Source organism: Bos grunniens, chromosome 4, assembly GCF_055505025.1.
Source record: "Bos grunniens cultivar Pamir isolate PY7600 chromosome 4, Bosgru_T2T1.0, whole genome shotgun sequence".
NCBI lineage: Eukaryota > Metazoa > Chordata > Mammalia > Artiodactyla > Bovidae > Bos > Bos grunniens.
In genome coordinates this window covers 122,249,140-122,266,571 of record NC_141168.1, presented here as the reverse complement: position 1 = coordinate 122,266,571, position 17,432 = coordinate 122,249,140, and positions in this window count along the sequence as shown.

Below are 17,432 nucleotides of genomic sequence, written 5' to 3'. Positions count from 1 at the left end.
ACGTGAATAGTGCATGATAGCCACGTGATCAGTGCATGATCAGTCACCTGATGGGTGTATGATCAGTCACCTGACCGGTACATGGTAGCTACAAGATCATTGCATGATCAGCCACGTAAGTAGTGCATGATAGCCACGTGATCAGTGCATGATCAGTATTGGGAGCAGAGTATGATCAGCCACTTGATCTGTGCATGAGAGCAATGTGATCACTGCATGATTTGTCACATGATCAGTGTATGATCATCCACGTGATCAGTTCATGGGCAGTCATGTGATCAGTGCATGATATAGACATGATCAGTGCATGATCAGTCTCGTGATCAGTGCATGACATCCACGTGATCAGTGCATGATCAGTCACCTGATGGGTGTATGGTCAGTCACGTGACAGGTACATGGTAGCTACATGATCATTGCATGATCAGCCACGTGAGTAGTGCATGATAGCCAAGTGATCAGTGCATGATCAGTCACGTGATCAGTGCATGATAGCCACGTGATCATTGCATGATAGCCACGTGATCGGTGCATGATCAGTCACGTGATACGTGTGTGATCAGCCACATGATCAGTGCATGATATCCACGTGATCAGTGCATGATAGCCACGTGATCACTTCATGAGTAGTGACGTGATCTCTGCATGACCAGGCACGTGATCAGTGTATGATCAGCCATGTGATCAGTGCATGATAGCCACGTGATCAGTGCATGATCAATTATGTTACCATTGCATGATCAGTCACGTGACCAGTGCATGTTAGCAACTTGATCATTGCAGGATTAGCCACGTGAGCACTGCATGATAGCCACGTGATCAGTGCATGATCAGTTTCGGGAGCAGAGTATGATCAGCCATTTGATCAGTGCATGATAGCCACATGATCACTGCATGATCTGTCACATGATCAGTGTATTATCATTCACGTGACCAGTGCATGAGCAGTCATGTGATCAGTGCATGATATAGACGTGATCAGTGCATGATCAGTCTCGTGATCAGTGTATGATCAACCACGTGATCAGTGCATGATAGCCAACTGTTCAGTGGATGATCAGTCATGTTATCAGTGCACGGTCAGTCACGTGATCATTGCATGATCAGTCACGTGATACGTGTGTGATCAGCCACGTGATCAGTGCATGATATCCACGTGATCAGTGCAGGATAGCCACGTGATCACTTCCTGATTAGTCACGTGATCTGTACATGATCAGTCATGTGACTAGTACATCGTAGCTGCGTGATCATTGCATGATCAGCCACGTGAGCAGTGCATGTTAGCCACGTGATCAGTGCAGGATCAATTACGTGATCAGTGCATGATCGGTCACGAGACCAGTACATGGTTGCTACGTGATCGTTGCATGATCAGCCACGTGAGCAGAGCATGATAGCCACGTGATCAGTGCATTATCAGTCACGTGATCAGTACATGATCAGTCACGTGAACAGTGTATGATCATTTACGTGATCTGTGCATGATCAGTCACGTGACCAGTGCATGGTAGCTTCGTGATCATTCCATGACGAACCACGTGAGCAGTGCATGATAGCCACGTGATGTGTGCATGATGAGTTACGTGAGCAGAGTATGATCAGCCACGTGATCAGTGCATGAGTGCCACGTGATCAGTGTGTGATATGTCACGTGAGAGGTGTATGATCAGCCACGTGAACAGTGCATGTTCAGCCACGTATTCAGTGCATGATAGCAACGTGATCAGTGCATGATCAGTTACGTGAGCAGTGTATGATCAGCCACGTGATCAGTGCATGGTCAGACACGTGAACAGTGTATGATCAGCCACGTGATCAGTGCATGATCAGTCACCTGATGGGTGTATGAACAGTCACGTGACCGGTACATGGTAGCTACATGATCATTGCATGATCAGCCACGTGAGTAGTGCATGATAGCCAAGTGATCAGTGCATGATCAGTCACATGATCAGTGCATGATCAGTCATGTGACCTGGACATGGTAGCTGCATGATCATTGCATGATCAGCCACGTGATCATTGCATGATCAGCCACGTGATCAGTGCATGATAGCCACGTGATCAGTGCGTGATTGTCACGTGATCAGTTCATGATCAGTCATGTGATACGTGTGTGATCAGCCATGTGATCAGTGCATGATATCAGTGCATGATAGCCATGTGATCAGTGCATGATATCCACGTGATCAGTGCATGATAGCCACGTGATCAGTGCATGAAAGCCACGTGATCAGTGCATGATCAGTCACGTGATACCATGTGTGATAAGCCACATGATAAGTGCATGATGAGCCACGTGATCTGTGCAGGATCAATTACGTGATCAGTGCATGATCAGTCACATGACCCGTACATGGTTGCTACCTGATCATTGCATGATCAGCCACGTGAGCAGGGCATGATAGCCATGTGATCAGTACATGATCAGTCACGTGAACAGTGCATGATCATTTACATGATCTGTGCATGATGAATCACGTGACCAGTATATAGTAGCTACGTGATCATTGCATGACGAGCCACGTGAGCAGTGCATGATAGCCCCGTGATGTGTGCATGATCAGTTACGTGAGCAGAGTATGATCAGCCACGTGATCAGTGCATGAGTGCCACGTGATCACTGCATGATCACTCACGTGACCGGTGTGTGATCAGCCACGTGAACACTGCATGTTCAGCCACGTGATCAGTGTGTGATAGCCACATAATCAGTGCATGATCACTTACGTGAGCAGTGTATGATCAGCCACGTGATCAGTGCATGGTGAGACACGAGAACACTGTATGATCAGCCACGTGATCAGTGCATGATATCCAAGTGATCAGTGCATGATCAATCACGTGATCAGTGTATGATCAGCCACATGAACAGTGCATGCTCAGTCACGTGATCAGGGCCTGCTGAGCTGCGTGATTACTGTCTGCTCATCTGCTTGACAATTGCCAGCTGTGCTGCGTAATTCCTGCCTGCTCAGCTGCTTGCTTATTGCCAGCTGAGCAGCATGATTCCTCACAGCTGAGTTCCATGATTATTGCCTGCTGACTGTTTGATTCGTGCCTACTCAGCTCTTTGTTTATTGCCTCCAGAGGCACATGATCAGTGTATGATAGTACACATGATCAGCGCATGATCAGCACCATTAAGTAACGTGATCACTACATGATAGTCATGTGATCAGTCCATGCTCAGTCACGGTATCAGTACATGATCAGCCACGTGATCAGTGCATGATAGCCAAGTGATCATTGCATGATAGCCACGTGATCAGTGCATGATCAGCAGGGTGATCAGTGCATGATAGCTACGTGATCAGTTCATGATTAGTCACGTGATCTGTGCATGACCAGGCAGGTGATCAGTGTATGATCAGCCACGTGAATATTGCAGGATAGCCACGTGATCAGTGCATGATCAGTCACTGATGGGTGTATGATCAGTCACGTAACCGGTACATGGTAGCTATATGATCATTGCATGATCAACCACGTAAGTAGTGCATCATAGCCAAGTGATCAGTGCATGATCAGTCATGTGACCAGTACATGGTAGCTGCGTGATCATTGCATGATCAGCCACGTGAGGAGTGCATGATAGCCACGTGTTCAGTGCATGATCAGTCACGTGATCAGTGCATGGTCAGCCACGTGATCAGTGCATGATCAGTCACGTGATCAGTGCATGATCAGTCTCGTGATCAGTGTATGATCAGCCACGTGATCAGTGCATGATCAGCCACATGATCAGTGCATGATCAATTACGTGTTCAGTGCATGATCAGTCACGTGATCAGTGCATGATCAGCCACGTGATCAGTGCATTATCAATTACGTGATCAGTGCATGATCATTTTCGGGAGCAGAGTATGATCAGCCACTTGTTCAGTGCATGATAGCAACGTGATCACTGCATGATTTGTCACATGATCAGTGTATGTTCATCCACGTGATCAGTGCATGATCAGTCACTGATGGGTGTATGATCAGTCACGTAACCGGTACATGGTAGCTATATGATCATTGCATGATCAACCACGTAAGTAGTGCATCATAGCCAAGTGATCAGTGCATGATCAGTCATGTGACCAGTACATGGTAGCTGCGTGATCATTGCATGATCAGCCACGTGAGGAGTGCATGATAGCCACGTGTTCAGTGCATGATCAGTCACGTGATCAGTGCATGGTCAGCCACGTGATCAGTGCATGATCAGTCACGTGATCAGTGCATGATCAGTCTCGTGATCAGTGTATGATCAGCCACGTGATCAGTGCATGATCAGCCACATGATCAGTGCATGATCAATTACGTGTTCAGTGCATGATCAGTCACGTGAACAATGCATGATAAGTCACCTGATCAGTGCATGATCAATTACGTGATCAGTGCATGATCATTTTCGGGAGCAGAGTATGATCAGCCACTTGTTCAGTGCATGATAGCAACGTGATCACTGCATGATTTGTCACATGATCAGTGTATGTTCATCCACGTGATCAGTGCATGGGCAGTCATGTGATCAGTGCATGATATAGACGTGAACATTGCATGATCAGTCTCGTGATCAGTGCATGATAGCCACGTGATCAGTGCATGATCAGTCACATGATGGGTGTATGGTCAGTCACGTGACCGGTACATCGTAGCTACATGATCATTGCATGAACAGCCACGTGAGTAGTGCATGATAGCCAAGTGATCAGGGCATGATCAGTCACGTGATCAGTGCATGATCAGTCATGTGACCAGTACATGGTAGCTGCGTGATCATTGCATGATCAGCCAGGTGAGCAGTGCATGATAGCCACGTGATCAGTGCATGATCAGTCACCTAATGGGTGTATGATCGGTCACGTGACCGGTACATTGTAGCTACATGATCATTGCATGATCAGCCACGTGATCAGTGCATGGTCAGTCACGTGATCAGTGCATGATCATCCACGTGATCAGTGCATGTGGAGTCATGTAATCAATGCATGATAGCGCCTTGATCAGTGCACGATCAGTCCTGTGATGAGTGTATGATCAGCCAAGTGATCAGTGCAAGATAGCTACGTGATCAGTGCATGATCAGTCACATGATCAGTGCATGATCAGCCACGTCATCAGTGCATGATAGCCACGTTATCAGTGCATACAATAACGTGATTAGTGCATGCGCAATCACGTGATCAGTGCATGAGAGCCACGTGATCAGTGCATGATCAGTCACGTGATAGGTGTGTGATCAGCCACGTGAACAGTGCATGCTCAGTCACGTGATCAGGGCCTGCTGAGCTGCGTGATTACTGTCTGCTCATCTGCTTGACAATTGCCAGCTGAGCTGCACGATTCCTGCCTGTCATCTCCTTGACAATTGCCACCTGTGCTGCGTAATTCCTGCCTGCTCATCTACTTGATTATTGCCAACTGAGCAGCATGATTTCTCAGAGCTGAGTTCCATGATTATAGCCTGCTGACTGATTCCTGCCTACTCAGCTCTATGTTCATTGCCTCCAGAGGCACATGATCAGTGTGTGACACCAAACATGATCAGCACATGTTCAGTCACATGATCAATCCATGATAAGCCAGGTGATGAGGGCATGATCAATTAGGTGATCAGTGCATGATAAGTCATGTGACCAGTATATGGTAGGTACGAGATCATTGCATGATCAGCCACGTGCGCAGTGCATGAGAGCCACGTGATCAGTGCATGATATCCACGTGATCAGTGCATGATCAGTCACGTGATACGTGTGTGATCAGCCACGTGATCAGTGCATGATATCCACGTGATCAGTGCAGGATAGCCACGTGATCACTTCATGATTAGTCACGTGATCTGTACATGATCAGTCACGTGATACGTGTGTGATCAGCCACGTGATCAGTGCATGATAGAGTGCATGATAGCCACGTGTCAGTGCATGATATTCACGTGATCAGTGCATGATAGCCACGTGATCAGTGCATGAGAGCCACGTGATCAGTGCAGGATCACTCACATGATCAATGCATGATAAACCAGGTGATCAATGCATGATCAGTCACGTGATACGTGTGTGATCAGCCACGTGATCAGTGCATGATATCCACGTGATCAGTGCAGGATAGCCACGTGATCACTTCCTGATTAGTCACGTGATCTGTACATGATCAGTCATGTGACTAGTACATCGTAGCTGCGTGATCATTGCATGATCAGTCACGTGAGCAGTGCATGATAACCACGTGATCAGTGCATGATCAGTCACGTGATACGTGTGTGATCAGCCACGTGATCAGTGCATGATATCCACGTGATCAGTGCAGGATAGCCACGTGATCACTTCCTGATTAGTCACGTGATCTGTACATGATCAATCATGTGACTAGTACATTGTAGCTGCGTGATCATTGCATGATCAGTCACGTGACCAGTGCATGGTAGCTACGTGATCATTGCATGATCAGCCACGTGATCAGTGCATGATACCCACGTGATCAGTGTATGATCAGTCACGTGATACGTGTGTGATCAGCCACCGGATCAGTGCGTGATGAGCCACGTGATCAGTGCAGGATCAATTACGTGATCAGTGCATGATCAGTCACGAGACCAGTACATGGTAGCTACGTGATCGTTGCATGATCAGCCACGTGATCAGTGCATGATCAATTACGTGATCAGTGCATGATCAGTCACCTGACCAGTACATGGGAGCTACGTGATCATTGCATGATCAGCCACGTGAGCCATGCATTATAGCCACGAGATCAGTGCATGATCAGTCACGTGATCAGTGCATGATCAATTTCGTGATCAGTGTATGATCACTCACGTGACCAGTACATGGTAGCTACGTGATCATTGCATGATCAGCCACGTGAGCAGTGCCTGATAGCCACGTGGTCATTGCATGCTCAGTTTCGGGAGCAGAGTATGATCAGCCATTTGATCAGTGCATGATAGCCACGTGATCACTGCATGGTCTGTCACATGATCAGTGTATGATCATCCACGTGATCAGTGCATGGGCAGTCATGTGATCAGTGCATGATATGGACGTGATCAGTGTATGATCAGTCTCGTGATCAGTGCATGATAGCCACGTGATCAGTGCATGATCTTTCACCTGATGGGTGTATGGTCAGTCACGTGACCAGTACACGGTAGCTACATGATCATTGCCTGATCAGCCACGTGAGTAGTGCATGATAGCCAAGTGATCAGTGCATGATCAGTCACGTGATCAGTGCATGATCAGTCATGTGACCAGTACACTGTAGCTGTGTGATCATTGCATGATCAGCCACGTGAGCAGTGCATGATAGCCATGTGATCAGTGCATGATCAGCCCCGTGATCAGTGCATGATCAGTCACGTGATCAGTGCATGATCAGCCACGTTATCAGTGCATGACTAGGCACGTGATCAGTACATGATCAGTCACGTGAACAGTGCATGATCATTAACGTGATCTGTGGATGATCAGTCACGTGGCCAGTATATGGTAGCTATGTGATCATTGCATGACCAGCCACGTGAGCAGTGCAAGATAGTCACGTGATGTGTGCATGATGAGTTATGTGAGCAGAGATGATCAGCCACGTGATCAGTGCATGAGTGTCACGTGATCAGTGCATGATCAGTCACGTGACAGGTGTGTGATCAGCCATGTGAACAGTGCATGTTCAGCCACGGGATCAGTGCATGATAGCCACGTGATCAGTGCATGATATCCTAGTGATCAGTGCATGGTCAATAACGTGATCTGTGTATGATCAGCCACGTGAACAGTGCATGCTCAGTCACGTGATCAGGGCCTGTTTAGCTGCGTGATTACTGTCTGCACATCTGCTTGACAATTGCCAGCTGAGCTGCACGATTCCTGCCTGTCCTCTGCTTGACAATTGCCAGCTGTGCTGCGTAATTCCTGCCTGCTCAGCTGCTTGATTATTGCCAGCTGAGCAGCATGATTCCTCACAGCTGAGTTCCATGATTATAGCCTGCTGGCTGATTCCTGCCTACTCAGCTCTTTGTTCATTGCCTCCAGATGCACATGATCAGTGTGTGACACAAAACATCAATTACGTGATAGGTGCATGATCACTCAGGTGACCAGTACATGGTAGCTACGTGATCATTGCATGATCAGCCACGTGAGCAGTGCATGATAGCCACGTGATCAGTGCCTGATCAGTTTCGGGAGCAGAGTATGATCAGCCAATTTATCAGTGCATGATAGCCACGTGATCACTGCATGATCTGTCACATGATCAGTGTATTATCATTCCCGTGATCAGTGCATGGGCAGTCATGTGATCAGTGCATGATATAGACGTGATCAGTGCATGATCAGTCTCGTGATCAGTGTATGATCAACCACGTGATCAGTGCATGATAGCCAACTGTTCAGTGGATGATCAGTCATGTGATCAGTGCATGGTCAGTCACGTGATCATTGCATGATCAGTCACGTGATACGTGTGTGATCAGCCACGTGATCAGTGCATGATATCCACGTGATCAGTGCAGGATAGCCACGTGATCACTTCCTGATTAGTCACGTGATCTGTACATGATCAGTCATGTGACTAGTACATCGTAGCTGCGTGATCATTGCATGATCAGCCACGTGAGCAGTGCATGTGAGCCACGTGATCAGTGCATGATCAGCCACGTGATCAGTGCACGATACCCACGTGATCAGTGCATGATCAGTCACATGATACGTGTGTGATCAGCCACCGGATTAGTGCGTGATGAGCCACGTGATCAGTGCAGGATCAATTACGTGATCAGTGCATGATCGGTCACGAGACCAGTACATGGTTGCTACGTGATCGTTGCATGATCAGCCACGTGAGCAGAGCATGATAGCCACGTGATCAGTACATGGTCAGTCACGTGAACAGTGTATGATCATTTACGTGATCTGTGCATGATCAGTCACGTGACCAGTGTATGGTAGCTTCGTGATCATTCCATGACGAACCACGTGAGCAGTGCATGATAGCCACGTGATGTGTGCATGATGAGTTACGTGAGCAGAGTATGATCAGCCACGTGATCAGTACATGGGAGCCACGTGATCAGTGTGTGATATGTCACGTGACAGGTGTTTGATCAGCCACGTGAACAGTGCATGTTCAGCCACGTATTCAGTGCATGATAGCCACGTGATCAGTGCATGATCAGTTACGTGAGCAGTGTATGATCAGCCACGTGATCAGTGCATGGTGAGACACGAGAACACTGTATGATCAGCCACGTGATCAGTGCATGATATCCAAGTGATCAGTGCATGATCAATCACGTGATCAGTGTATGATCAGCCACGTGAACAGTGCATGCTCAGTCACGTGATCAGGGCCTGCTGAGCTGCGTGATTACTGTCTGCTCATCTGCTTGACAATTGCCAGCTGAGCTGCACGATTCCTGCCTGTCATCTGCTTGACAATTGCCAGCTGTGCTGCATAATTCCTGCCTGCTCAGCTGCTTGATTATTGCCAGCTGAGCAGCATGATTCCTCACAGCTGAGTTCCATGATTATTGCCTGCTGACTGTTTGATTCGTGCCTACTCAGCTCTTTGTTTATTACCTCCAGAGGCACATGATCAGTGTATGATACCAAACATGATCAGCGCATGATCACCACCATTAAGTCACGTGATCACTACATGATACTCATGTGATCAGTCCATGCTCAGTCACGGTATCAGTGCATGATCAGCCAAGTGATTAGTGCATGATAGCCACGTGATCATTGGATGATAGCCACGTGATCAGTGCATGATCAGCCAGGTGATCAGTGCATGATAGCTACGTGATCAGTTCATGATTAGTCACGTGAACTGTGAATGACCAGGCAGGTGATCAGTGTATGATCAGCCACGTGAATAGTGCATGATAGCCACGTGATCAGTGCATGATCAGTCACCTGATGGGTGTATGATCAGTCACATGACCGGTACATGGTAGCTACAAGATCATTGCATGATCAGCCACGTAAGTAGTGCATGATAGCCACGTGATCAGTGCATGATCAGTCACATGATCAGTGCATGATCAGTCATGTGACCAGTACATGGTAGCTGCGTGATCATTGCATGATCAGCCACGTGAGAAGTGCATGATATCCAAGTGATCAGTGCATGATCAATCACGTGATCAGTGTATGATCAGCCACGTGAACAGTGCATGCTCAGTCACGTGATCAGGGCCTGCTGAGCTGCGTGATTACTGTCTGCTCATCTGCTTGACAATTGCCAGCTGAGCTGCACGATTCCTGCCTGTCATCTGCTTGACAATTGCCAGCTGTGCTGCGTAATTCCTGCCTGCTCAGCTGCTTGATTATTGCCAGCTGAGCAGCATGATTCCTCACAGCTGAGTTCCATGATTATTGCCTGCTGACTGTTTTTTTCGTGCCTATTCAGCTCTTTGTTTATTGCCTCCAGAGGCACATGATCAGTGTATGATAGCAAACATGATCAGCGCAAGATCAGCACCATTAAGTCACGTGATCACTACATGATAGTCATATGATCAGTCCATGCTCAGTCACGGTATCAGTGCATGATCAGCCATGTGATCAGTGCATGATAGCCACGTGATCATTGCTTGATAGCCACGTGATCAGTGCATGATCATCCAGGTGATCAGTGCTTGATAGCTACGTGATCAGTTCATGATTAGTCACGTGATCTGTGCATGAAAAGGCAGGTGATCATTGTATGATCAGCCACGTGAACAGTGCATGATAGCCACGTGATCAGTGCATGATCAGTCACCTGATGGGTGTATGAACAGTCACGTGACCGGTACATGGTAGCTACATGATCATTACATGATCAGCCACGTAAGTAGTGCATGATAGCCAAGTGATCAGTGCATGATCAGTCACATGATCAGTGCATGATCAGTCATGTGACCAGGACATGGTAGCTGCGTGATCATTGCATGATCAGCCACGTGAGCAGTGCATGATAGCCACGCGTTCAGTGCATTATCAGACACGTCATCAGTGCATGATCAGTCACGTGATCAGTGTATGATCAGCCACGTGATCAGTGCATGATCAGCCACATGATCAGTGCATGATCAATTATGTGATCAGTGCATGATCAGCCACGTGATCAGTGCATGACCAGACACGTCATCAGTGCATGATCAGCCACGTGAGCAGTGCATGATAGCCACGTGATCACTTCATGAGTAGTCACGTGATCTCTGCATGACCAGGCACGTGATCAGTGTATGATCAGCCATGTGATCAGTGCATGATAGCCACGTGATCAGTGCATGATCAATTATGTTACCATTACATGATCAGTCACGTGACCAGTGCATGTTAGCAACTTGATCATTGCAGGATCAGCCACGTGAGCACTGCATGATAGACACGTGATCAGTGCATGATCAGCTACATGAGCAGTGTATGATCAGCCATGTGATCAGTGCATGATCAGACACGTGAACAATGTATGATCAGCCACGTGATCAGTGCATGATACCTACGTGATCAGTTCATGTTTAGTCACGTGATCTGTGCATGACAGGCACGTAATCAGTGCATGATATCCACGTGATTAGTGAATTATAGCCAGCTGATCAGTTCATGATTAGTCACGTGATCTGTGCATGACCAGGCACGTGAACAGTGTATGATCTGCCATGTGATCAGTGCATTATAGCCACGTGATCAGGGCATGATCAGCCACGTGATCAGTGCGTGAACAGTCACATGATCAGTGCATGATGATGGGTGTATGGTCAGTCACGTGACAGGTACATGGTAGCTACATGATCATTGCCTGATCAGCCACGTGAGTAGTGCATGATAGCCAAGTGATCAGTGCATGATCAATCACTTGATCAGTGTATGATCAGCCACGTGAACAGTGCATGCTCAGTCACGTGGTCAGGGCCTGCTGAGCTGCGTGATTACTGTCTGCTCATCTGCTTGACAATTGCCAGCTGAGCTGCACGATTCCTGCCTGTCATCTGCTTGACAACTGCCAGCTGAGCTGCATAATTCCTGCCTGCTCAATTGCTTGATTATTGCCAGCTGAGCAGCATGATTCCTCACACATGAGTTCCATGATTATAGCCTGCTGGCTGATTCCTGCCTACTCAGCTCTTTGTTCATTGCCTCCAGATGCACATGATCAGTGTGTGACACAAAACATCAATTACGTGATAGGTGCATGATCACTCAGGTGACCAGTACATGGTAGCTACGTGATCATTGCATGATCAGCCACGTGAGCAGTGCATGATAGCCACGTGATGAGTGCATGATCAGTTTCGGGAGATGAGTATGATCAGCCAATTTATCAGTGCATGATAGCCACATGATCACTGCATGATCTGTCACATGATCAGTGTATGATCATCCACGTGATCAGTGCATGGGCAGTCATGTGATCAGTGCATGATATAGACGTGATCAGTGCATGATCAGTCTCGTGATCAGTGTATGGTCAACCACGTGATCAGTGCATGATAGCCAACTGTTCAGTGGATGATCAGTCATGTGATCAGTGCATGGTCAGTCACGTGATCATTGCATGATCAGTCACGTGATACGTGTGTGATCAGCCACGTGATCAGTGCATGATATCCACGTGATCAGTGCAGGATAGCCACGTGATCACTTCCTGATTAGTCACGTGATCTGTACATGATCAGTCATGTGACTAGTACATCGTAGCTGCGTGATCATTGCATGATCAGCCACGTGAGCAGTGCATGTTAGCCACGTGATCAGTGCATGATCAGTCACGTGATCAGTGTATGATCATCCACGTGATCAGTGCATGATGAGCCACGTGATCAGTGCATGATCAGCCACGTGATCAGTGCGTGATGAGCCACGTGATCAGTGCAGGATCAATTACGTGATCAGTGCATGAGCAGTCACGTGACCAGTACATGGTAGCTACGTGATCATTGCATGATCAGCCACGTGATCAGTGCATGATAGCCACGTGATCAGTGCGTGATTGTCACGTGATCAGTTCATGATCAGTCATGTGATACGTGTGTGATCAGCCACGCGATCAGTGCATAGTATCAGTGCATGATAGCCACGTGATCAGTGCATGATATCCACGTGATCAGTGCATGAAAGCCACGTGATCAGTGCATGATCAGTCACGTGATACATGTGTGATAAGCCACATGATAAGTGCATGATGAGCCACGTGATCTGTGCAGGATCAATTACGTGATCAGTGCATGATCAGTCACGTGACCCGTACATGGTTGCTACCTGATCATTGCATGATCAGCCACGTGAGCAGGGCATGATAGCCACGTGATAAGTATATGATCAGTCACGTGCACAGTGCTTGATCATTTACATGATCTGTGCATGATGAATCACGTGACCAGTATATAGTAGCTACGTGATCATTGCATGACGAGCCACGTGAGCAGTGCATGATAGCCACGTGATGTGTGCATGATCAGTTACGTGAGCAGAGTATGATCAGCCACGTGATCAGTGCATGAGTGCCACGTGATCACTGCATGATCACTCACGTGACCGGTGTGTGATTAGCCACGTGAACACTGCATGTTCAGCCACGTGATCAGTGTGTGATAGCCACATAATCAGTGCATGATCACTTACGTGAGCAGTGTATGATCAGCCACGTGATCAGTGCATGGTGAGACACGAGAACACTGTATGATCAGCCACGTGATCAGTGCATGATATCCAAGTGATCAGTGCATGATCAATCACGTGATCAGTGTATGATCAGCCACGTGAACAGTGCATGCTCAGTCACGTGATCAGGGCCTGCTGAGCTGCGTGATTACTGTCTGCTCATCTGCTTGACAATTGCCAGCTGTGTTGCGTAATTCCTGCCTGCTCAGCTGCTTGATTATTGCCAGCTGAGCAGCATGATTCCTCACAGCTGAGTTCCATGATTATTGCCTGCTGACTGTTTGATTCGTGCCTACTCAGCTCTTTGTTTATTGCCTCCAGAGGCACATGATCAGTGTATGATAGCAAACATGATCAGCGCATGATCAGCACCATTAAGTCACGTGATCACTACATGATAGTCATGTGATCAGTCCAGGCTCAGTCACGGTATCAGTGCATGATCAGCCACGTGATCAGTGCATGATAGCCACATGATCATTGCATGATAGCCACGTGATCAGTGCATGATCAGCCAGGAGATCAGTGCATGATAGCTAGGTGATCAGTTCATGATTAGTCACGTGATCTGTGCATGACCAGGCAGGTGATCAGTGTATGATCAGCCACGTGAGCAGTGCATGATAGCCACGTGATCAGTGCATGATCAGTCACCTAATGGGTGTATGATCGGTCACGTGACCGGTACATTGTAGCTACATGATCATTTCATGATCAGCCACGTGATCAGTGCATGGTCAGTCACGTGATCAGTGCATGATCATCCACGTGATCAGTGCATGTGGAGTCATGTAATCAATGCATGATAGCGCCTTGATCAGTGCACGATCAGTCCTGTGATGAGTGTATGATCAGCCAAGTGATCAGTGCAAGATAGCTACGTGATCAGTGCATGATCAGTCACATGATCAGTGCATGATCAGCCACGTCATCAGTGCATGATAGCCACGTTATCAGTGCATACAATTACGTGATGAGTGCATGCGCAATCACGTGATCAGTGCATGAGAGCCACGTGATCAGTGCATGATTAGTCACGTGATAGGTGTGTGATCAGCCACGTGAACAGTGCATGCTCAGTCACGTGATCAGTGCCTGCTGAGCTGCGTGATTACTGTCTGCTCATCTGCTTGACAATTGCCAGCTGAGCTGCACGATTCCTGCCTGTCATCTCCTTGACAATTGCCACCTGTGCTGCGTAATTCCTGCCTGCTCATCTACTTGATTATTGCCAGCTGAGCAGCATGATTTCTCAGAGCTGAGTTCCATGATTATAGCCTGCTGACTGATTCCTGCCTACTCAGCTCTATGTTCATTGCCTCCAGAGGCACATGATCAGTGTGTGACACCAAACATGATCAGCACATGTTCAGTCAAATGATCAATCCATGATAAGCCAGGTGATGAGGGCATGATCAATTAGGTGATCAGTGCATGATAAGTCATGTGACCAGTATATGGTAGGTACGAGATCATTGCATGATCAGCCACGTGCGCAGTGCATGAGAGCCACGTGATCAGTGCATGATATCCACGTGATCAGTGCATGATCAGTCACGTGATACGTGTGTGATCAGCCACGTGATCAGTGCATGATATCCACGTGATCAGTGCAGGATAGCCACGTGATCACTTCATGATTAGTCACGTGATCTGTACATGATCAGTCACGTGATACATGTGTGATCAGCCACGTGATCAGTGCATGATAGAGTGCATGATAGCCAGGTGATCAGTGCATGATATTCACGTGATCAGTGCATGAGAGCCACGTGATCAGTGCATGAGAGCCACGTGATCAGTGCAGGATCACTCACATGATCAATGCATGATAAACCAGGTGATCAATGCATGATCAATTACGTGATCAGTGCATGATCAGTCATGTGACCAGTACATGGTAGCTGCGTGATCATTCCATGATCAGCCACGTGAGCAGTGCATGATAGCCACGTGATCAGTGCATGATCAGTCACGTGACCAGTGCATGGTAGCTACGTGATCATTGCATGACCAGCCACGTGATCAGTGCATGATACCCACGTGATCAGTGCATGATCAGTCACATGATACGTGTGTGATCAGCCACCGGATCAGTGCGTGATGAGCCACGTGATCAGTGCAGGATCAATTACGTGATCAGTGCATGATCAGTCACGAGACCAGTACAGGGTTGCTACGTGATCGTTGCATGATCAGCCACGTGAGCAGAGCATGATAGCCACGTGATCAGTGCATTATCAGTCACGTGATCAGTACATGATCAGTCACGTGAACAGTGCATGATCATTTACGTGATCTGTGCATGATCAGTCACGTGACCAATATATGGTAGCTACGTGATCATTCCATGACGAACCACGTGAGCAGTGCATGATAGCCACGTGATGTGTGCATGATGAGTTATGTGAGCAGAATATGATCAGCCACGTGATCAGTGCATGAGTGCCACGTGATCAGTGCATGGTATGTCACGTGACAGGTGTTTGATCAGCCACGTGAACAGTGCATGTTCAGCCACGTATTCAGTGCATGATAGCCACGTGATCAGTGCATGATCAGTTACGTGAGCAGTGTATGATCAGCCACGTGATCAGTGCATGGTCAGACACGTGAACAGTGTATGATCAGCCACGTGATCAGTGCATGATATCCAAGTGATCAGTGCATGATCAATCACGTGATCAGTGTATGATCAGCCACGTGAACAGTGCATGCTCAGTCACATGATCAGGGCCTGCTGAGCTGCGTGATTACTGTCTGCTCATCTGCTTGACAATTGCCAGCTGAGCTGCACGATTCCTGCCTGTCATCTGCTTGACAATTGCCAGCTGTGCTGTGTAATTCCTGCCTGTTCAGCTGCTTGATTATTGCCAGCTGAGCAGCATGATTCCTCACAGCTGAGTTCCATGATTATTGCCTGCTGACTGTTTGATTCGTGCCTTCTCAGCTCTTTTTTTATTGCCTCCAGAGGCTCATGATCAGTGTATGATAGCAAACATGATCAGCGCATGATCAGTCACACGATCAGCGCCATTAAGTCACGTGATCACTACATGATAGTCATGTGATCAGTCCATGCTCAGTAACGGTATCAGTGCATGATCAGCCACGTGATCAGTGCATGATCTGTCACATGATTAGTGTATGATCATTCACGTGATCAGTGCATGGGCAGTCATGTGATCAGTGCATGATATAGACGTGATAAGTGCATGATCAGTCTCGTGATCAGTGCAGGATAGCCACGTGATCAGTGCATGATCAGTCACCTGATGGGTGTATGATCATTCACGTGACCTGTACATGGTAGCTACATGATCATTGCATGATCAGCCACGTGATCAGTGCATTATATTCATGTGATCAATGCAGGATAGCCACGTGATCATTGCATGATAGCCACGTGATCAGTGCATTATCAACCAGGTGAACAGTGCATGATAGCCGCATGATCAGTTCATGATTAGTCACGTGATCTGTGCATGACCAGGCAGGTGATCATTGTATGATCAGCCACGTGAGCAGTGCATGATAGCCACGTGATCAGTGCATGGTCAGTCATCTGATGGGTTTATGATCACTCACGTGACCCATACATGGTAGCTACATGATCATTGCATGATCAGCCACGTGGGTAGTGCATGATAGCCACGTGATCAGTGCATGATCAGTCACGAGATCAGTGCATGATCAGTCATGTGACCAGTACATGGTAGCTACGTGATCATTACATGATCAGCTACGTGAGCAGTGCGTTATAGCCACGTGATCAGTGCATGT